The sequence below is a fragment of the Pseudochaenichthys georgianus genome, chromosome 14 (genome assembly GCF_902827115.2).
Source record: "Pseudochaenichthys georgianus chromosome 14, fPseGeo1.2, whole genome shotgun sequence".
In the NCBI taxonomy this organism is placed as follows: Eukaryota; Metazoa; Chordata; class Actinopteri; order Perciformes; family Channichthyidae; genus Pseudochaenichthys; species Pseudochaenichthys georgianus.
Genome location: NC_047516.1, coordinates 4,984,358 through 5,007,763, shown reverse-complemented (window position 1 = coordinate 5,007,763; position 23,406 = coordinate 4,984,358). Strand labels below are relative to the sequence as shown.

At 41.8% G+C, this 23,406-nt stretch overlaps 1 long non-coding RNA gene across 1 annotated transcript; it reads right to left on the bottom strand.

Annotated features, from left to right (window-relative positions):
• Window positions 1-21,844: 21,844 nt before the first annotated feature.
• Window positions 21,845-22,968, bottom strand: LOC139435083 (uncharacterized). The gene is made up of 2 exons (XR_011644357.1): window positions 22,442-22,968; window positions 21,845-22,157 (listed from the first exon to the last, which is right to left on the bottom strand). It is a non-coding gene; the product is annotated as an uncharacterized lncRNA (long non-coding RNA).
• Window positions 22,969-23,406: the final 438 nt, after the last annotated feature.

Here is a 23,406-nt window from a genome sequence, read left to right as displayed (position 1 = left end):
AACATGACCCAGTCGTCTAGTAGTTAATAAAAAACAATAATATCAAAACAAAATATTACTACTAACTTTATTGTGAAATTAAAACAGAAAGGAATTGATATAACAGAATTAAAAACTAACTAATGTAATAAAAATCACAGTTGCATTACACACAATGCACTGTTTTTTGAGAACACAAATTCGTAACTAATGTAATTTTTACATTCTGACCAAAAATAAAAATAATTATGAATACAAATAAAATAAAAGAAGCCTCCCGTGAGTTACTACAAGCTATAAAGTAGATTGGTGGAGTCACGCATTCTGGTGAGATCAGGTTGAGTCCACTGTATCTTCGGGCTCTGCCTCTTCATCTGGGAGCTTGGTGAGGAACGTCTCAGCTGTTCAACTTCTCGCTGAAGAGCTGCGCTCTTGTCTTTCTCAAACTGCAGCTCTTTTGAGAGCTTAGCTTGAGTGATAATATGCGCCACTTTGAGCTCCTCAAAATCCTCCTGAAGAACCGTCTTCTTCTTCTCCCGGAGACATTTGCTCTCGATAGCTGCAATCCTGGAGCTGCTGACGTCGTCTTGGTTACAGCTCCTCTTCAGCCTCTCCAGCTCTTTATGCATAGACCTAGTTCTCTTGGCGTGCATCAGCTTGAGGGATTTCTCCTGACCTAACTGCAATGTAGTCCTGGCCCAGTTCTTCCTGTGCCTCCTTCTCCCTTTTGAGGATCTCTTGGTTGAAGCACTTCTGACAAGCCAGCTCTCGTTTAGGCCTCCTCCAGTGCTCTGCTGAGCCGGTAGTTAGCATCAGAACTGTTAGCAGGCTTGTGCTCGAGCATATTGCTCTGCTCTCTTTGTGAGTCCTGCACGGTGTGGGGGTCCAGGGCCATCTTATGGGCTCTCCCTCGCTCCATCTTTAGCAGGTTAGAATATTTCCTAGCTTTCTGTGTCGAGGAAGTCTGTCACTGGTGTGTCTCTGCTCAAGATGTGTCAGGTCGCTCTGAAGGAAAGTTGTTTGTGCTGGCTCAGAGCCTGGGTCCTATTTGCTAACTATTTTGGAATGACCTGTGACCTCATGGTGATGTCACGAGCAGATAAAAGCACTTGGAGCACCTGATGTCATCGGAGCACTGCCAACATCCTACAATGACATGATGGCATGTTTGGAACTCACCATGACAACCGAGCCATGGGACTCAATTCCCAGAATCCTCCATGGGTATCCGCTATCACCTCCTGAAAAAGGAGAATCAACCGCAACCAAAATTAATTAACAGTTTTAAGAGTAAATTAAGAAATGTTTCCAATATTCTGGGTCTAAAAGAAACTGGTTAATTCAGGTTTCTAACTCTATGTTTCAAGACATACAACTGTGTTTTGGACGTTATACACACTGCACTGATGTAGTACTTTATATGTATTATTCTTTATGCGTTATGTACTGCATTCAATTTAAATGTTCTCATGATATAAATAGGTTATGTGTCATGTTATATTTCTCGTATATATGGTACATGAAAAAAAGTCACATTTAAAACATGGCACAAAATGTCAACTAAAAACTACAGCTACTTTTGAACAAGAGGTAGTCATTCAGTGTTCTTTGGTGGACCAGTGCAATATAGACACTGTATCTAAATCAAAGATGTTTTATTTATAGGTTATTTTGTGGTACATTTTAAATTATATTTGCAAGAACATTCAGTTCAGTTTGCTGCCATGAATTGTGTGTTTGCTTGGATTTCAAGTGTACATGTGTGTTTGGTAGAACGTGTGTGCTACATGTGTATGTGTGGGATATTACATTACATTACATGTCACTTGTTAGATGCTTTTCTCCAAAGCGACTTACATACTCAATACAGTGGGCAATCCCCACAGGAGCAATTTGGGGGGAAGAGTCTCAGGGCAACACACTCTCACTCCCTAAGCGTCCAATAGCGACGTTTGGTCAGTGTCCGTGGCGTCCAATTGTGACGATCCTAGGCTCCTTCAGCGTCATAAAGGGACGCAAATAGCTTTCAACTGATTGCAATGTATTCCCATCTGCGTCGGGATTTGACGCTCATGGAAGCACGGCATTCGTTTATGTCGGCTGCCCTTAAAGGTAATGTGAGCGTCCATTCCCAGGAGTAAAGGATGGCAGAAGACACTACACTACCCAGAATCCCCAGCTATCGTTTGGACTACACCATGTGCTCTTGACAAACCCTGTGATAGTCCTCAAGCTCTGTGATTGGAGAGTGTGCTCCGAGGGTTAAGCCGATTCTCGAACAGCACTTGAAATGGGATGGAACCACGGCAGACTGTCCAAAACTGGATTTGAACGGGTCCACCGCGTCCCCCTCCCCCACCCCGTCCCCAGAACTACACATGCTGGCTATTCTGTTTCGCAACATGTTCTCTCTGGCACGTCTCTACTGGGGAGTTGTAGTTTTAAAAGACGTTTTCGTATTTCCCATAATAAGAAGTTGCCAGTATTAAACTGTGTACATCCCTGGAGGTTTAGGGGACAGGAAACACTCACATTTAAAACATATAATTAATAAATGGGTGAAAATTGCTTGTGCCCAATATGGGCAGTATTAATATATATATACCCACATGCCAGCTAAGGTCAGAAGAGCTTTATTTAACAGCTGGTCTTATGTGTGTGACCCCTGTGATAACATTACATTACATTAATTGATAAGCCTGAAACATGCACTTGTCAAGGTTCAGAGGCACATTTTGCAAATATGGCAGTAGCCATCGATCAGCTTAAGATAAGATATACTTTATTGATCCCAAGTTGGAACATTTGCGTTACATCAGCATGTGTAACAGTTAAATATGCAGTTGTGTTTATTTGAAAATCATTTAGTATAATCACATAAATTCTGTGTTTTATATTCAACAATTCTGTGTTCTTTATTTATTGATTGTTCAATACCTGACAAGGCCGGAGATGAAATATCTACATCTTATAAGATAATACATTATGTATAATATCAGTTAAAATAAGTGCTTCAACATAGTTAACATTGCTGGAGGTATGCACACATATTGATAGATGTCTTGTAATGCACTGTTGAGGAACCTGCAACCCAAGTTTTTCATTCAGTGCAGAACTACACCACAGTTGTGTAGGCCTATATGATGTCAATAAACCTTAGAAAATCATGAAATCTTGAAAGGGATGTGCAAACTAGTCATTACATACAGTCTTTAATTAACAATTAGTAGAGAATAACGAGTAATGAATATACTTTATAGGGATCGTATGGAAGCCCATTTCCGCCACTTGAAAAAAATAAAATCCCCATGAAAAGTCATAATTATGAGATAAAAAAGTCGAAATAATGAGATAAAAAGTCATAATTATGAGATAAGAAAGTCGAATAATGAGATAGAAAGTCATAATTATGAGATAAGAAGTCGAAATAATGAGATAAAAAGTCATAATTATGAGATAAGAAGTGCGCATGCGCTGCAGTGGCGCTGTCTTTAAAGGTCCCTTCATCACCCTGCTGCTCTCCACCATGCAAACAGCATCTATCTAGTCCTAAATAAGGTAACTATTACAGGTGACTTTTGTAAATGTTAGATGTTACATATAGCCTATATTGCAGCTAAACTACAACAATGCAGTTCATAGCTTTGACATTACCCGTTATGAACTATAATATATATGCCTATAGTTTTGTGGTAACGCGCCACTAATGACAATAGTGTAGGCATACTGCTGCTGTGAGTTGCTCTAACTCTAACCCGTGAACGTTACCACACAACTATAGGCATATATATTATATATATATTATATTCATAACAGGTAATGTCAAAGCTATAAACTGCATTGTTGTAGTTTAGCTGCAATATAGGCTATATGTAACATCTAACATTTACAAAAGTCACCTGTAATAGTTACCTTATTTAGGACTAGATGCCGTTTGCATGGTGGAGAGCAGCAAGGTGATGAAGGGACCTTTAAAGACAGCGCCACTGCAGCGCATGCGCACTTCTTATCTCATAATTATGACTTTTTAGCTCATAATTATGACTTTTTATCTCATAATTTCGACTTTCTTATCTCATTATTATGACTTTTTATCTCATTATTTCGACTTTTTTATCTCATAATTATGACTTTTTATCTCATTATTTCGACTTTTTTATCTCATAATTATGACTTTTTATCTCATTATTTCGACTTTTTTATCTCATAATTATGACTTTTTATCTCATAATTTCGACTTTCTTATCTCATAATTATGACTTTTTATCTCATTATTTCGACTTTCTTATCTCATTATTATGACTTTTTATCTCATTATAATGACTTTTTATCTCATTATTTCGACTTTTTTATCTCATTATTATGACTTTTTATCTCATTATTTCGACTTTTTTATCTCATTATTATGACTTTTTATCTCATTATAATGACTTTTTATCTCATTATTTCGACTTTTTTATCTCATTATTATGACTTTTTATCTCATTATTTCGACTTTTTTATCTCATAATTATGACTTTTTATCTCATTATTTCGACTTTTTTATCTCATAATTATGACTTTTTATCTCATAATTTCGACTTTCTTATCTCATAATTATGACTTTTTATCTCATTATTTCGACTTTTTTATCTCATAATTATGACTTTTTATCTCATTATTTCGACTTTTTTATCTCATAATTATGACTTTTTATCTCATAATTTCGACTTTCTTATCTCATAATTATGACTTTTTATCTCATTATTTCGACTTTCTTATCTCATTATTATGACTTTTTATCTCATTATAATGACTTTTTATCTCATTATTTCGACTTTTTTATCTCATAATTATGACTTTTTATCTCATTATTTCGACTTTTTTATCTCATAATTATGACTTTTTAGCTCATTATAATGACTTTCTTATCTCATTATTATGACTTTTTATCTCATTATAATGACTTTTTATCTCATTATTTCGACTTTCTTATCTCATAATTATGACTTTTTATCTCATTATTTCGACTTTTTTATCTCATAATTATGACTTTTCATGGGGATTTTATTTTTTTCAAGTGGCGGAAATGGGCTTCCATAGGATCGTATTAATATCTAATAATAAAAATATTGAAATTCAATAACATGCTTTAACCACCAGGTGTCCCTTGATATCAGCTGTGCACCTTTATGGTGTAAATACAGCCTATCTACCAATTGGATCAAATATAAAAGTGAGCCGAATTAGTGTTGATACTGCAAGGAGACGTATTGTGTGAAAAGAAATGTAAGATGTTGTTTAATGGCTGATATATTTATGATCCACGTCACGTTTTCAGTTCCTCATGTTTGTCTTCTCATCAGGGCTCTATAAATACAGAACTACGGCAGATATGTAATATGTAATGCAGCCGAACCGTGTATTACAATGCCGTTATGTGATGACTTTCAAAGAGAAAAGCAAGCACACTCGGAATAAGGTATTATTATTATTTTGGTCTGTTTCCGGTATTTATTAATGACGATGTGCTCTGAGATGTGAGACTGGAATTGCACAGGGGGGAAATAACGTAGGCTATCTTTAGATGCGGATTTTGTTAAACTAATATGTTTAGGCTGTGGACCAACACTATACATTGACGGGGAAGGGGGTAGCAATAAAGATAACACCATTAAACAGTTACACAACATAACAGAAATAATATCGATAGCAGCGTCCCTAGCAACCACCTTGGTAACAATGAAAACGTTGCGATTTCCTGAAGTAATCTTCGTAATAACGAGCAAACTAAAGATCATGTACATCCACTGCACACATAATCTGAAATAACAACTCATATTTCTCGCATCAAATGACATCAAAACGCATTTTAATGGCCAAACTAATTTTAAACTAGGCATTTTCCACGAGAATAAAACGAATTTCGGCCATGTTTTCTTTTTCTGCAGGGAGAAATTTGAAGATCATGTGACATAGACGCCAGCCATCGGAATGAATGGTGAAAAAAACGGGGTTTGTCAAACAGAGCACATGGTGTAGGCCAAACGATAGCTGGGGATTCTGGGTAGTGTAGTGTCTTCTGCCATCCTTTACTCAGAAAACATATTTGTTTCTCCGAATCGAAGGGGAAAAATACAAAAGCATTGCACACAATTTAAACCAATCAATGTTGTGTAATTAACAAGGATAATCTGGTGTTTTTTAGTCGATGAGTAGTGCAGATATCACTGTAAAATCAATCGACAGTAAGAGGAGTACTTACTTCCGGGTGTAAAATTCTCCGTTATCCAATGGGAATGGATGCTCACAAGGAGAAATAGTGCAATAAGAGTCTATATACAAGTGATTGGAATATGATATATTAGATAAATAATTTCTAAGTAGCAGCCAGATGAATGTTATTTCTATATTCAGGTGTTTAATAATCGTATAGCCTGTGGGATGAAGCTGTCTCTGTGTCTGGTGGTTTTAGTCCGGATGCTGCGGTACCGCCTGCCAGACTGCAGCAGACAGAACAGTTTGTGGCTGGGGTGATGGGGTCTTTTATAATCCTGAGGGCTTTCTTTAAGGTTAACCTGGTATTTTTACTCCACTACATTTATTTTAGTTACTTTACAGATTTGGATTAATGATGTGAAATATAAACAACCTTAAATCAGACTTTAGTTACACCTGAATGAAATTCAGTGAAGGTGATTGTCAAGTGCCAACAATCAGGCGAGATATTTGATAGTTGGTGCTTGAGAAGACTACATATTTATCTGCAGATCCGTTTAAAGCATATTCATTACTCGTTATTCTCTAATAGTTCATTAAAGACTGTATATAATTGCTATTTTGCACATCCCTTTCAAGATTTCAAGATTGTCTAAGGTTTATTGACATATCATATACACAACAGTGTAGTTATGCAATGAATGAAAAACGTGGGTCACAGGTTCCTCAACAGTGCATTACAAGACATCTATCAATGTGTGTATACTTCCACCATTACACTGTCGTATTCTGCACATTTCTTTAATTAAAGCCTTATTAGTTAGCACATCATCCTATCAGGCACTAAACTGTTTTACTCTAGATATCATTTGAGTATCTTCTTGATATTTTCTATTCTATATTTATATAATTGACCTTCTACTTTCCCACTATTTTGTATGTACTCTTAATATTTAAATGTTTTCATAAAATATAACACATTCAAAAGTGCGTTACAAAAATGAAAGACATTAAGAAAAAGGCATTTTAAACAGTCATTAAAAAGCAACACAATCTTCCTGCATTGCAATTACTCTAAACGTGTAATAACGTGCTTTAACCAGTAGGTGGTTTGGGTTAAAAGCATAGGTTAAAAGGCTGTCAAGTTTACAGTGTTAACAAAATAAAATATACTGCTGTTTCCGGTTTAGTTTACGACGAATATTATTTTGTTATGGTTTTGATATTTGTAACACAAAAGCGATGGAAAAAACCCATAGCAACAAAAAAAAGATGGTCTTAACATGACCCAGCGGTCTAGAAGTTAATAAAAAACAATAATATCAAAACAAAATATTACTACTAACTTTATTGTGAAATTAAAACAGAAAGGAATTGATATAACAGAATTAAAAACTAACTAATGTAATAAAAATCACAGTTGCATTACACACAATGCACTGTTTTTTGAGAACACAAATTCGTAACTAATGTAATTTTTACATTCTGACCAAAAATAAAAATAATTATGAATACAAATAAAATAAAAGAAGCCTCCCGTGAGTTACTACAAGCTATAAAGTAGATTGGTGGAGTCACGCATTCTGGTGAGATCAGGTTGAGTCCACTGTATCTTCGGGCTCTGCCTCTTCATCTGGGAGCTTGGTGAGGAACGTCTCAGCTGTTCAACTTCTCGCTGAAGAGCTGCGCTCTTGTCTTTCTCAAACTGCAGCTCTTTTGAGAGCTTAGCTTGAGTGATAATATGCGCCACTTTGAGCTCCTCAAAATCCTCCTGAAGAACCGTCTTCTTCTTCTCCCGGAGACATTTGCTCTCGATAGCTGCAATCCTGGAGCTGCTGACGTCGTCTTGGTTACAGCTCCTCTTCAGCCTCTCCAGCTCTTTATGCATAGACCTACTTCTCTTGGCGTGCATCAGCTTGAGGGATTTCTCCTGACCTAACTGCAATGTAGTCTGGCCCAGTTCTTCCTGTGCCTCCTTCTCCCTTTTGAGGATCTCTTGGTTGAAGCACTTCTGACAAGCCAGCTCTCGTTTAGCCTCCTCCAGTGCTCTGCTGAGCCGGGAGTTAGCATCAGAACTGTTAGCAGGCTTGTGCTCGAGCATATTGCTCTGCTCTCTTTGTGAGTCCTGCACGGTGTGGGGGTCCAGGGCCATCTTATGGGCTCTCCCTCGCTCCATCTTTAGCAGGTAGAATATTTCCTAGCTTTCTGTGTCGAGGAAGTCTGTCACTGGTGTGTCTCTGCTCAAGATGTGTCAGGTCGCTCTGAAGGAAAGTTGTTTGTGCTGGCTCAGAGCCTGGGTCCTATTTGCTAACTATTTTGGAATGACCTGTGACCTCATGGTGATGTCACGAGCAGATAAAAGCACTTGGAGCACCTGATGTCATCGGAGCTCTGCCAACATCCTACAATGACATGATGGCATGTTTGGAACTCACCATGACAACCGAGCCATGGGACTCAATTCCCAGAATCCTCCATGGGTATCCGCTATCACCTCCTGAAAAAGGAGAATCAACCGCAACCAAAATTAATTAACAGTTTTAAGAGTAAATTAAGAAATGTTTCCAATATTCTGGGTCTAAAAGAAACTGGTTAATTCAGGTTTCTAACTCTATGTTTTCAAGACATACAACTGTGTTTTGGACGTTATACACACTGCACTGATGTAGTACTTTATATGTATTATTCTTTATGTGTTATGTACTGCATTCAATTTAAATTTTCTCATGATATAAATAGGTTATGTGTCATGTTATATTTCTCGTATATATGGTACATGAAAAAAAGTCACATTTAAAACATGGCACAAAATGTCAACTAAAAACTACAGCTACTTTTGAACAAGAGGTAGTCATTCAGTGTTCTTTGGTGGACCAGTGCAATATAGACACTGTATCTAAATCAAAGATGTTTTATTTATAGGTTATTTTGTGGTACATTTTAAATTATATTTGCAAGAACATTCAGTTCAGTTTGCTGCCATGAATTGTGTGTTTGCTTGGATTTCAAGTGTACATGTGTGTTTGGTAGAACGTGTGTGCTACATGTGTATGTGTGGGATATTACATTACATTACATGTCACTTGTTAGACGCTTTTCTCCAAAGCGACTTACATACTCGATACAGTGGACAATCCCCACAGGAGCAATTTGGGGGGAAGAGTCTCAGGGACGCAACGACATGCTGACTGCAGTGGGGTTTGAACCTGTGACCCCCTGATCCAAACACCAAGCCACTGCGCCACACGCCTCATGCTGGTGTTGAAGGGTTTTTATCGCCGCATGACCGTAATGGATGTAGAAAGAGACTTCCCAGATGGCAGAGGAGGGGATGACCAACACCAGAGAAAATATAGCCTTTGTTCCTTTTGACCTTGTCTCTGGTGTCGTGCATTGTCCTCTCCCTTTAGTGCAGTGTTAGAACGCTTGGTAACCAGGTAGTTTATTGATACTCAAAGAGTAGTTAAGGTACATGCTCTTCTACACAGGATTTTCAATTATAAATACATTATTGATACCTTGAGTAGTCAAGTTGAACAACAACAAAATCAAACGTAGCAACGGTCTGGTTTTTAAAAAGCTCTAGCATGAAATGTAAGACTTTAGAAAACGTATGTACTGTAAACTTCAATGTACCCACGTTGCAGAGGTCTGTGGGCCCTCCAACAAAGCTGAGCACAAAAACCATAGGACATAGCATTTATTATTTTCTTGAAATCTGCGAGCTTATGCCTGAGACGCAGAATATTCCTTTAATACACCTTTATGGCCGAAGACCTACCGATTCGACAAGCCGAAGGCTGTCGGTCAAATAAATCACTCTGATTGGCTGTTCAGCTAGCGAATCAGTGCATGAGAAGCGAAACGGAAGTGAGGGACACAAACAAACGATTAAGAAGGCAAATGTGAGATTTCATTTAACTCCAGCTCTCGACTCAGGTTCGGGAAAGCCCCGTGAGCTTCTCGCTGTAGAGAGAAAATGGAACGCACACGCTATTTGTTGTTTGTTTATATCACACAGTCTGTTCTTCTTCTCTCGGTTATCACGCAGTCTGTGGCTGTTTCTCAATCTCGAAGATTCTGGCTTCCAAGCCAATATTTCAAGGATACTACGTCATCGAGTGCCGCCGAAGGACTGTTCCAATCTCCAGCATGCTTGGAATTCCACCAAGGCCGCGTCCTTGGTTTGGGGGAAATTTCGAGGCTGCACATGGGTAGACTTCGCGTCCTTAAAATCCCCACAATGCTTTGCGCACGGACCAATATCATAAACCCTTGCGGAGAATGGCTGAACCGACGCAGCACACATTTAAATGTAAGTATGTAGTGGCGTAGACAACACATCCTCACTCCCAGGTCGGCCTATGTTGACGTTATGTCAAGTCCCCTGCCGGCTTTTTCCAACGCAAGGGGGGGGGCCTTAGCGTCCATTTTCAACGCGAGGGGGGGGGGCCTTAGCGTCCATTTTCAACGCAAGGGGGGGGCCCTTAGCGTCCATTTTCAGCTTTCCGGGATGTCCATGTGCTTCTATGGACGCTCATGGAAGCACGGCATTCGTTTGTGTCAACTGCCCTTAAAGGCAATGAAGACACTACACTACCCAGAATCCCCAGCTATCGTTTGGACTACACCATGTGCTCTGTTTGACAAACCCCGTGATAGTCCTCAAGCTCTGTGATTGGAGAGTGTGCTCCGAGGGTTACCGAGCCTCGAACAGCACTTGAAATGGGATGGAACCACGGCAGACTGTTCAAAACTGGATTTGAACGGGTCCACCGCGTCCCCCCCCCTCCCCCACCCCGTCCCCAGAACTACACATGCTGGCTATTCTGTTTCGCAACATCTACTGGGAGTTGTAGTTTTAAAAGACGTTTTCGTATTTCCCATAATAAGAAGTTGCCAGTATTAAACTGTGTACATCCCTGGAGGTTTAGGGGACAGGAAACACTCACATTTAAAACATATAATTAATAAATGGGTGAAAATTGCTGGTGCCCATAATGGGCAGTATTAATATATATACCCACACGCCAGCTAAGGTCAGAAGAGCTTTATTTAACAGCTGGACTTATGTTTGTGACCCCTCCTGTTGTTAATTGATAACATTACATTACATTACATTAATTGATAAGCCTGAAACATGCACTTGTCAAGGTTCATAGGCACATTTTGCAAATATGGCAGTAGCCATCGATCAGCTTAAGATAAGATATACTTTATTGATCCCAAGTTGGAACATTTGCGTTACATCAGCATGTGTAACAGTTAAATCTGCAGTGGTGTTTATTTGAAAATCATTTAGTATAATCACACAAATTCTGTGTTTTATATTTAACAATTCTGTGTTCTTTATTTATTGATTGTTCAATACCTGACAAGGCCGGAGATGAAATATCTACATACATCTTATAAGAGCATAATACATTATGTATAATATCAGTTAAAATAAGTGCTTCAACATAGTTAACATTGCTGGAGGTATGCACAAATATTGATAGATGTCTTGTAATGCACTGTTGAGGAACCTGCGACCCAAGTTTTTCATTCAGTGCAGAACTACACCATAGTTGTGTAGGCCTATATGATCTGTCAATAAACCTTAGAAAATCTTGAAATCTTGAACGGGATGTGCAAAATAGTCATTATATACAGTCTTTAATTAACTATTAGTAGAGAATAACGAGTAATGAATATACTTTATAGGGATCCTATTAATATCTAATAATAAAAATAATGAAATTCAATAACATGCTTTAACCACCAGGTGTCTCTTTATATCATCTGTGCACCTTTATGGTGTAAATACAGCCTATCTACCAATTGGATCAAATATAAAAGTGAGCCGAATTAGTGTTGATACGGCAAAGAGACGTATTGTGTGAAAAGAAATGTAAGATGTTGTTTAATGGCTGATATATTTATGATCCACGTCACGTTTTCAGTTCCTCATGTTTGTCTTCTCATCAGGGCTCTATAAATACAGAACTACGGCAGATATGTAATATTTAATGCAGCCGAACCGTGTATTACAATGCCGTTATGTGATGACTTTCAAAGAGAAAAGCAAGCACACTCGGAATAAGGTATTATTTTATTTTCTTTAAACGTTTTCGATCTGTTTCCGGTATTTGTTAATGACGATGTGCTGTGAGATGTGAGACTGGAATTGCACAGGGGGAAATAACGTATCTTTAGATGCGGATTTTGTTAACTAATATGTTTGCGCTGTGGACCAACACTATACATTGACGGGGAAGGGGGTAGCAATAAAGATAACACCATTAAACAGTTACACAACATAACAGAAATAATATCGATAGCAGCGTCCCTAGCAACCACCTTGGTAACAATGAAAACGTTGGACGCAATTTCCTGAAGTAATCTTCGTAATAACTAGCAAACTAAAGATCATGTACATCCACTGCACACATAATCTGAAATAACAACTCATATTTCTCGCATCAAATGACATCAAAACGCATTTTAATAGCCAAACTAACTTTAAAATAGGCATTTTACACCCAGAATAAAACGAAGTTCGGCCATGTTTTCTTTTTCTGCAGGGAGAAATGATAGCTGGGGATTCTGGGTAGTGTAGTGTCTTCTGCCATCATTTACTCCGAAAAAAGATTTGTTTCTCCGAATCGAAGGGAAAAAATACAAAAGCATTGCACACAATTTAAACCAATCAATGTTGTGTAATTAACAAGGATAATCTGGTGTTTTTTAGTCGATGAGTAGTGCAGATATCACTGTAAAATCAATCGACAGTAAGGAGAATAGACTACTTACTTCCGGGTGTAAGATTCTCCGTTATCCAATGGGAATGGACGCTCGTAATACAATACAGGGGACATGATCAATATCTTTTAAATAACGTTAACTAAAGGGAACAATCTATTGGACACAGCTGAAGCTCTGGCCTTCCTTAAAAACTAACCAATTTAATAAAAATCACAGTTGCATTACACACAATGCACTGTTTTTTGAGAACACAAATTCGTAACTAATGTAATTTTTACATTCGGACAAAAAATAATAATAATTATGAATACAAATAAAATAAAAGAAGCCTCCCGTGAGTTACTACAAGCTATAAAGTAGATTTAAAAAACGTTGTATAGAATAAAAGCTCACTGCGGGACGTTGTAGAAATGCGTGTGTGCACCACGACAAGGGAGCCTCATTCACTTTACATTGGGGTTGTTTGCGTGGTGCCGACACGCAAATGTAACAAAGTTCGTGACTCCACCACGCATTGTGGTGTTAAGAAGTCGTGGTGGAGTCACGCATTCTGGTGAGATCAGGTTGAGTGGACTGCTACTACAATCCTGGACGATATGGAAGAAGACATGTTTTTCTGAAGAATGACTCAAAAATAAAGAGTCAATAAAGCATACATAAAAAGAACATGTTTTTCTGTAGTTAAATTGTCCTTGACAACAAATCCACATTGTTGAGGTCTACTAAATAGATTTATATTGTTCAATGTTCCAAACTCACATTGGTTTCTCAAACAGCATCTCTGATAGTAGGCCTACTGTATGTGTATTCACTCTCTGTCCTAAACGGTTTGTTGGAGCTCCTGCCCCTCCCTGTGAGCCCACTGTGCTCTGATTGGTCAGCTCGCCCACTCTGTTCTGATGAGTCCACCGCCATTACAGCAGAACATCAGTGATTATGTGTTAACTTACAATGGCGTTTGTTAGCAACCAGGAAATGACACCAGTAATGACAAACAGATGAGAATGCTGCGTGGGGTCTGGGTGCCGTGTTGGCGGGACGTTGCGCGGCACGCTGCTCCGCCCTTTGAGGCTCGAGGAGCGGACAGTGTGAGCTGGGTTACTGGTGTTGTTTCCTGGTTGCTGCGTGGGGTCTGCGAGACAGCGAGACACAGAGGAACTCAGCCTGAGCACACACACACAGTACACTTACGGCCCGTCTACACTACAGCGTCGACAGCGTCGAAAGCTCCAATCTGCCCATTCACTTTCAATGGGGTGACGTCACGTAGCCGCGCTTTTTCGCCGAACTGAATTGTGGGTAGCAGAGCGGTCCGTCTCAGGCGTCTCAGGCGACAGAAGTTGAATGTTCAACTTCTGTCGCCTGAGACGCCGGAGTAGCCAGCGCCAGCCAATCAAATCCCGTTTCCCAAAATCTGACAGCTGAAGCCGTAGCCAATCAAACCGCGTCTAAGCTGGGAGAGATATCCCGCCGTTCATTTCTATATTTCAAAAAAAGATGGAGGAGAAACTAACTATCGCCGTAGCGAATCACCCGGTTTTGTATGACCAGACCCTCTTCACCTACCGGGATACAAACCGGAGGAACCAGGCATGGAGGGAGGTGGCAGAGACAGTGGGTGAAACTGGTAGGTTTTCGCCTGTTTGGGGAGTTTATATATATATTGCTCGCATACAATCCCCGGGGTTTTTTGCTCTGTATGTCGGGGGCGGGAGATTCATGTGATTGGTTGTTGGTCGTGTTGCTTGAATAAAATCCCCAAGCTCCAGACACGCCCAGCTCCAAGCTATTTTTGAAGCTGTAGTGTGGACGCTCCGTCACAGCCTGAGAAAAGATAAGGCTGATTGAGTGTGTGTGTGTGTGTATGAGGAGCTCCACTGATTGGTACATTTGGTCGTCGTTACGTCACAGTGAGCAGGAAGAAACAAATGGAAAAAGAGAAATGTCCAACGAGGCGTTCTGGGGCAGCATATTGTTTGTAGATGTATGTGCATTAATTAATAAGGCAACTCAGGCTGTGTCTCAACGCCGTGTATTCACATTAAGCAGGCAATCATACAACTGAGGTATATTCACGTGAGGCCGATATATATATAACACAGGCACAATACGTCCACAGGGTGGAGCTGCAACCTAGCCTAAACCACCCTGTAACATCTCCCTTCCTTTTGTTAAGTAACAACACAGGATCAATACTGCCATTAAACTGTTGACCTTCAATCAGAACATTAATCAAATGATTTCAACAACAAATAGTGCACATAGCAGAGACACTTCAATAATAGCCGGATCCGAACACATCAGCAATAAACTCAGAACAATCAATCACATTTGTTTTACAATCTCTTTTACAATCTCTCTACTTTTTTTCAATCTTTATCTTCCATGTGTGTTGGAGTGCGCACAGTCCAAGTGTGTGTGTGTGTGTGTGTGTGTGTGTGTGTGTGTGTGTGTGTGTGTGTGTGTGTGTGTGTGTGTGTGTGTGTGTGTGTGTGTGTGTGTGTGTGTGTGTGTGTGTGTGTGTGTGTGTGTGTGTGTGTGTGTGTGTGTGTGTGTGTGTGTGTGTGTGTGTGTGTGCGTGACCTAGAGGTCAAGTCTGTCAGGAGGTCTAATCAGCCGTCCGCTCCGGGAGATGGCCCGGCCCTGTAACTCACGGCCGATACGTGGTCCCCTCCACACTGACCAGATAGGACCGGAGTCCCAACTGCTGAAGGCACACACCTCTCCTCCATCTGCCCGTCCTGTCTCCTGGGAGTGGCTTCATCCGTATGGGCTGGCCGACGTTCAGCTCCGGCAGATCCTTGGCTGATCTGTCATATGTCAGCTTTGCTGCTTGATGTTTCATTTTCAGCTTGTCAGAAACACCCATGACGACCTGAGGCACCAGTAGCTGGTCGGCCACAGGGAGAAGGGTTCTCAGTCTCCGCGACATAAGCCGCTGTGCTGGGCTGCAATGCATACCCTCAGTGGGCGTATTTCTCCAATGCAATATGGCCCTCCAGGGGTCCTCTTTGGCACGGTCTGCCCTTCTGCACAGGCTCTTTACAATTTTCACTGCTGACTCCGCTTTGCCGTTAGCTTTTGGGTGCCTCGGTGAGGACATGACATGCTCAAAACCCCACTCTCTCGCAAACGCCCGGAACTCTCCACCGGCAAACTGGCCTCCACCATCCGAAATGGCCCTGTCTGGGACACCATAGCGTTCAAACTGTGCCTTGCATCTACGGATCGTGGTGTCCGCTGATAGGTCAGGGAGGAGGTCGATCTCCCAAAAGTCAGAATAATGGTCCACCACGAGCAAGAAGTTCTGTGCTGCGTAGCTGTACAGATCCATGCTTACTAGCTGCCAGGGACGTGTGGGGAGCGGGTGTGACATCATAGTCTCTTTCTGTTGTTCGTGTGCATACTCATTGCACACAGAGCACTTTTGCACATAATCCTTGACTTCCCCTTGCATACCGGGCCAGTAAAGTGTATCACGGGCCTGCCTGTAGCACGCCTCGCCCCCCACGTGGTTGTAGTGGATCCGTCTCAGCATTTCCGGGCGCATAGCTTTTGGAATGATGACGCGCTGACTCCTGAACAGCACGCCATCCTGGGCACTTATCTCATCTCTGATGGCCCAGTAGTCCCTGACGGCTACAGGGGTCTCCTCTTTGTGTCCTGGCCATCCCTCCAGCACGACAGACTTAAGTGTTTGAAGACACACATCCTCCTCAGTGTGTGTCCGAATCTGTGCCAGGCGTTGGCTGCTGACATTTAAATAGTCTGCCTGCTGAATGGCCGCCGTGTCACCCTGCTCCTGCTGCATGCTGCAGACCATCTCACGTTGGTACAGTGTGTCTGTTCTCTGTGGCGGGGTGGTGGCTCTGCTGAGCGTGTCACTTATGTACATCTCAGGGCCTGGCTTGTATACCACCGCAAGGCAGTAGTTCTGAAGTGTGAGGAGCATGCTCTGAAGGCGCTTTGGCGCACTGAGGAGGGGCTTGGTGAAGATGGACACCAGCGGGCGGTGGTCGGTCTCTGCAGTCACATCACCCCTCCCATATAGGTAGTAGTGGAAGCGTTGGCAGGCGAATACGATGCTCAGGCACTCCTTTTCAATCTGTGCGTAATTTTGCTCTGTTTGGGTCAATGCCCGGGAGGCGAATGCGACAGGCTGTCCCCCTTGAAGCAAGCAGCAGCCCAGACCCGCCTGACTGGAGTCGCTCTGTACGGTGACTGGCTTGCGGACGTCATAGTACCTTAGGACTGGCACCGCCGTGACCAGTGCCTTGATTTCCTTCATGGCGGCATCATGTTTGGGCAGCCAGTGCCACATCACATCCTTGTCCAGCAGTCTCCTCAGCGGCTCACATACCGCTGACAAGCGTGGCATGAATCTGGACAGATAGTTCACAAATCCGACACACCGCTGGACCCCTTTTGCATCTGTGGGGTTTGGCATGTCCAGAACCGCCCTGACTTTTTCAGGGTCAGCCTTGAGGCCCTCCGCGGACAGTATGTGGCCGTGGAAGCGGACCTCCTTCACTCGGAACTGCAGCTTTTTCAGGCCCAGTCTCAGTTTTACTTCCCTGCATCTGTCCATCAGAGCGATGAGGTTTGTGTCATGGTCGCGATTGGCCTGATCCTCTGTGTCCCCACAGCCGACTATAAGGATGTCATCGGCTATGGGCTCAATCCCTGTCAAGCCGGCCAGCAGCTCATGCTGCTTCCTTTGATACAGCTCTGGGGCAACTGACACACCGAAAGGGAGTTTCAGCCAGCGTTTCCTACCCCACGGTGTCCAGAATGTTGTCATCAGGCTGCTTTCTTCATCCAAGCGGCACTGCAGGAATGCATCACGTGCATCCACCAGGGTGAATATACGTGCCTTTGGCAGCTTATACAACACGTCATCTAAAGTGGGCATAAGGTAGTGGGACCGTTTCAGAGCACGGTTGAGAGCCTTCGGGTCAATGCATAGTCTCAATTTGTCTGGCTTTTTCACTATGACTAGTTTGCTAATCCAGTCCGTAGGTTGAGTGACTGTGGTCAAGTGTCCCTCCTCTTCATATCGATCAAGCTGAGCCTTAACAGCTGCCTTGAGGGCCACTGGAACATTCCTGGGAGCACACTGCACCGGTGCCACAGTGCTGTCCAGCTCAAAGTGAATATCACCGGGCAGAGACTCAACAGGGCTGGTGAACACGTCGTGGTAGGTGCTGACCAGACACTCCTTGGTCAGGTCTCCCTTCCTGCAGTGCTCCACCTTATTCAGCTCCTCAGGAATGGTGAAGCGTATCAGACCAAGTCTCTCACATGTCTCACCCGAAAGCAAGGGCCTCTGGCCAGTATGCACAATCTCAAAGTCCAGTCTGTGCGTCTTACCCCTAATGACGCATTGTGTGCTGTACACCCCTAGTGAGCTCATCCACTCACTGTTGTATAGTTTTAATCTGGTGAGACTCTTCAGAAGAGGCGTTCTAGGCGCCAGTGTTGTCTTGTCCTTGATGCTCATCACATTGCAAGTGGCTCCAGAGTCGAGCTGGCACCTCTGAACCCCACTTTGCAGTGGCAGGTTGACAAACCACTTTTTACCTCGAGTGTTCACAGCCCCCACGCTCTCTGCTGTGTACACGTCTCTCTCATCGCTGTCCTCCAGTTCCCCTGGCAACGGGTCATCCACAGCATTCAACTGACGTGCCTGCTGGCCTCTTTTCATGCATACTTTTGCAAAATGGTTAGCAGCGCCACACGAGCGGCACGATTTACCAAAAGCAGGGCACAGGTCCCGCCCACGCTTGTGCCGTGTGCCACAGTACTTGCATTCACCAGCGTCTCTCATGCTCTGTGGTTGTGCAGATGTGTTGGTGGACTCGGATGGCCTGCTGCCAGACCTCCGTCCATATCGCTGTCCTTGTGTGGCATTAATGCTGTCCCCAGGTCCAGAGCTGCCCAGTGACATGGTTTTTAACTTGCTGTCCATGACCTCGGCTGCACGGCAAATTTTAATGGCCTCGTCCAATTTAAGGTCATTTTCCCTTAGTAAGCGACGTCTAGCACCCTCGTCAGTTATCCCGAGAACAAGCCTGTCCCTTATGAGTTCATCTTTTATAGCTCCATATTCACAAGAGGCAGCCTTTTCCCTCAGCCTGGTAGCAAACGCATCCAAGAGCTCTCCATCCTCTTGTTTAAGGTTGCCAAAAACGTACCTCTCAAAGATTACGTTCTTTGCGAGTGTGAAGTATTGCTCCAGTGCCACCAGTATAGCACCCGCATCTTTTTGTTGGTCCGCGGTGAGTCCCAGGTTGTGTTTGTAAACATGTCGGCAGTCGTTCCCCATAGAGAGGCGAAGTCACGCCCATCTACTTCCGGCCCATGGGACCCCGGAAGCGAAAAATTAACATTGAATTCAATGGAGAGAGAACACGTATCTTTTGATCCCGTTTGAATTGTGCCACGAACTACACATATGATGTTTCTCAATCTTAAACAATAAGTTCCATGTCAAAAAAGTCACATTTTGTCGTAAAACTGTTGAAATATAAGACTATGAAAAATACGCGACTACAAAGACTACAAATCCCAAATCCCATTCTGGCTCGCGTAAGTGATGTCACAGGCGATAATTCTCCAAGTGGTTGCGACTCGTAATTAAAGCGAAGAAGAAGATCTCATAACCGATTTATTCCCTCCAATAAATAAGAGATTGCTAAAAATAAATGCACTTTTACAAGATGCATGTGTGCTTTGTACCAGGTTGTAATCACATAAGTGATCAAACCACTTGCTCGTTCTATCGATTGCCGTCTGATGAAAGGACCAGGAGTCGCCGGATTCAGACATATCAGGTAATACACATGTTGTGCATGGAACATATAGTCAAGTTAGCTACCTAGCTAGTAGCGACGAGTAGCGAGCACGTTAGTTAGCATTACATTACTTAGCCTTGTCATTTTTAGTAGCCTTACCATGAAGTTATTATTTTATTACATGAAGTAAGAGAAAGAGTAGATGGTAAGTATTTCGTGAAACATTTGAAGAGTAGCCTATACTGCGCCATCCACCGGGTGCTAGGGAAGCAGTCAGGGAGAGTCGAAGGCAGGCAGGGAGCTTTGCATGACATTCTTCTGGACGTGTTTCATTGTGATGACAGTAAGGGTGAGTCAATCTGTTTGTTGGAAAGACAGTAGTTGAGTGATTACTGAGAGAACATTATTAAAAGAGATAATTATTCAAAGTGTTGTTACTTTAAAGTGTTGTTACTGACCTTTTTCTCTTTTATTTCCTTTCCCTCACCTGTAACTGCTGAGACCCTGAGGAACATGCACACTGACCTGCCCTGGCAACCTGATTTCCACTGTACGTAATAGTATTTGGTTATGGTATATTATTTATATACATCAAAGGCACAATGCACCCCCCAGAGACACACATGTATTGAGTGTGATATTTTGCATAGGTCAAGTGAAATCATCTTTACACACTAGGAAACTGTAGGAGCGGCAACTTGTTTTGAAATTGTATTTTTAATATCCGAAAATGAAGTTGATCTGTTTTCTTTATTCTTCTCTCTTCCCAGCTCCATCCATCACCGTGCTCTGTTCCTGCAGGTCCTGCTTGCTAATCAATGCTCATATGTTTTCACACAATTACAAATAAAGTCAATGCATTGTATGACATGAAGTTGTGCTTCATTCGGAGTCAATAATACATCCATTCTGCCTTCAACTGCACAATGACTGTGGACTGCACCGACATCCATGTAGCTGCCCCCCCAGTAAGATGAACCAAGCAAAGAGGGTCACCATCATGCCCAAGGACATCCAGCTGCATCCGCGGAGAGAGGGCTTAGACTGACCTGAGACCAGCACACCCAAACACAACGGCTCTTTTAAGAGCCACCTACAGTTTCAAAGAGTTGCAATCCTACGTTATTATAATGATTAAACTGGTTCATGTGTCACTTAGTTTACTGAACCGTGATGAATGAAAGAAATGAGTGAGGTAGTGGTTTACTGAAGTTACAAAGACATTAATATATGAGTGACAGGTCAGTGTAAACACAAGCTTCTGTCAATTATGGATCATTCAAACTATATACAAATAATATGTAATAAAGTTCTAAAACAAGTATTCGGTATATTCCTTGATAGCTTTTGGAGAAGGTTGTTTTTAAGTTTACTAAAAATCTATCGTTTCAACTGTTTCACTTTATAAAAAGGAACAGGTGAGTAGAGCATTATTGAGTTTCTTATTCTGTCAGTAAATTATCCAAATGAAATGTTTATCATTATTTTAGTCAACCCTAAACAAATTGATTGTACCTTTTTAATAATGACCTTACATGGTCGGCAAAGTTAAATTAACTTCAATCAAATCTGTTCTGAGAAAAAACTAATAAATGTTTAAAGATAGGAACTTGCCATCCCACTGAAGAACAGTCCGTAGAGATTTAAAGGCGTAGTTGTAGTTCAGTCCAACGTTTCATTTGGATTCATTTCTCCAACAGTCAACTATTTTCATAAAGAATATATATATTTTTCAAAGTCAACTTTATTGTCAATCTTACTCAGTTTGTGTTTATAGACAGAGAGATCAAAAAGACGTTTCCAACAATCCCAAATACGAAAAATTAAATTATACAATTTACAGATATGTAATGTATACAAATATATATATATCCTATATACACCATCATGTATAATGATGGTGTATGATGTAGAAGGAAGTGTGGTAGATAACAAGTAAATATAGAGTTACATACAGATCCATGTTACAGCAAAAGATGGAATAACTAAGAAGCACGCAGTATAATAATAATTACATGCAACAATGAAATAACTGCTCAGCGTCTCCACCACAATCCCAATCTGCTGTGTCCTGTTTTCCTCCCCTCTGCATAACACCCCATCACACATACGGAACACAACGCAGAGTCTGAGGGTGTTAAGAGTATGTTTATTTAAATGTCCTCCTCTCTACTGGCCAACACAGGGAGCATATGCTGGGTGTAGAATTGTTCCAGGAGGAGGAGATTTCCATGCCATGCAGGGTCTTTGGGGATGGGGATGATGATCGCCTCCTTCGTGGTCCACACAACAAAGTAGCAGACTCCGGTCTGTGATGTGCAGCTGCCCTTGGACCTGGTGCCAGTATGGGTGATATATGACCCACCCTCCTCACGGAGACAGAAGGATGGTAACTGGGCTGCCTCCGCGATGGTCATGTTCATGTCACCAAAATCCTTGAATCTACACACAGCAAATAAACTCAAATGACACAACGAGATGTAAAAGGAGATCACACATACAGTATAGACTATATAAAACTGTCCGCTTCAATCTGAAGAGCAACTAAAACAAAACACGGGAGTGTACCTTGTTCTTGTGAACACTAATGTTATCCACAGCATACACAGAGACCACGAAGTTCTTAAGGAGAAAACTAGTTACTAAAACAAAACACGTTAGTGTACCTTGTTAGCTAATGTTAGCTAGCTGACATTAACGTTACACATTGCACTCATATTACTCACCGAAACCTTGTAAAGCCGGTCCCGCTGCTCTTACAGAACCGACTAACTCCCCTTTCGTGTATGTACAGCTCTCAACGTGTCCAGACTTGTAGTCACCTCGTTTTATACTTTTATTCTCATTCTGAAAGAAACAGGTGAAACGTGCTAACGTGACGGCCGTCTTTGTGATGGTGACGCGTATTGTGCGAGACGAGAGACCTGTAGTTCACTCAGCGGTTTCACACAAAAAAATGTGTAACTTCACAGTTTTACGACACATTTTAATTTTTTTGACTTGCAAAATATTCTTTTAAATTGACAAACATCATATGTGTCATTCGTGGCACAATTCAAACGGGATCAAAAGATAACCTTTCTCTCTCCATTGACTTCAATGTATAATTTTACGCTTCCGGGGTCCCATGGAGGCTCCCGGAAAGGGAGGGACTTCGCCTCTCTATTAGCCTCCTGAGCGCAGCTGCTTGTACCGGATTTACTTTCTCGCTGAGCCCAGTCGCAAGCAGATAATCCTCAAATTCTGCTCGAAAGCTCACCCAGTTGCCGTGGATGTCCCCCGCCATCTTCATAGGCTCCGGAGGTGGGATGCTGGATGCCATTGTTCCAACGTGACGCTAATGCTAACAGGCTAACTGAAACTGCTAAACCTCACCAAAACAAATAAACGCACTCTGTTTCAGCGACGGACAGTAGCATGCAATCCACAGCTGGGTCCTATTTGAGCTTCTGACACCATGTTTGTAGATGTATGTGCATTAATGAATAAGGCAACTCAGGCTGTGTCTCAACGCCGTGTATTCACATTAAGCAGGCAATCATACAACTGAGGTATATTCACGTGAGGCAGATACATATATAACACAGGCACAATACGTCCACAGGGTGGAGCTGCAACCTAGCCTAAACCACCCTGTAACACATATAGGCCTACGGGTCTTTTCTGTGTTAGAGTTTTACTCGCTACAGGG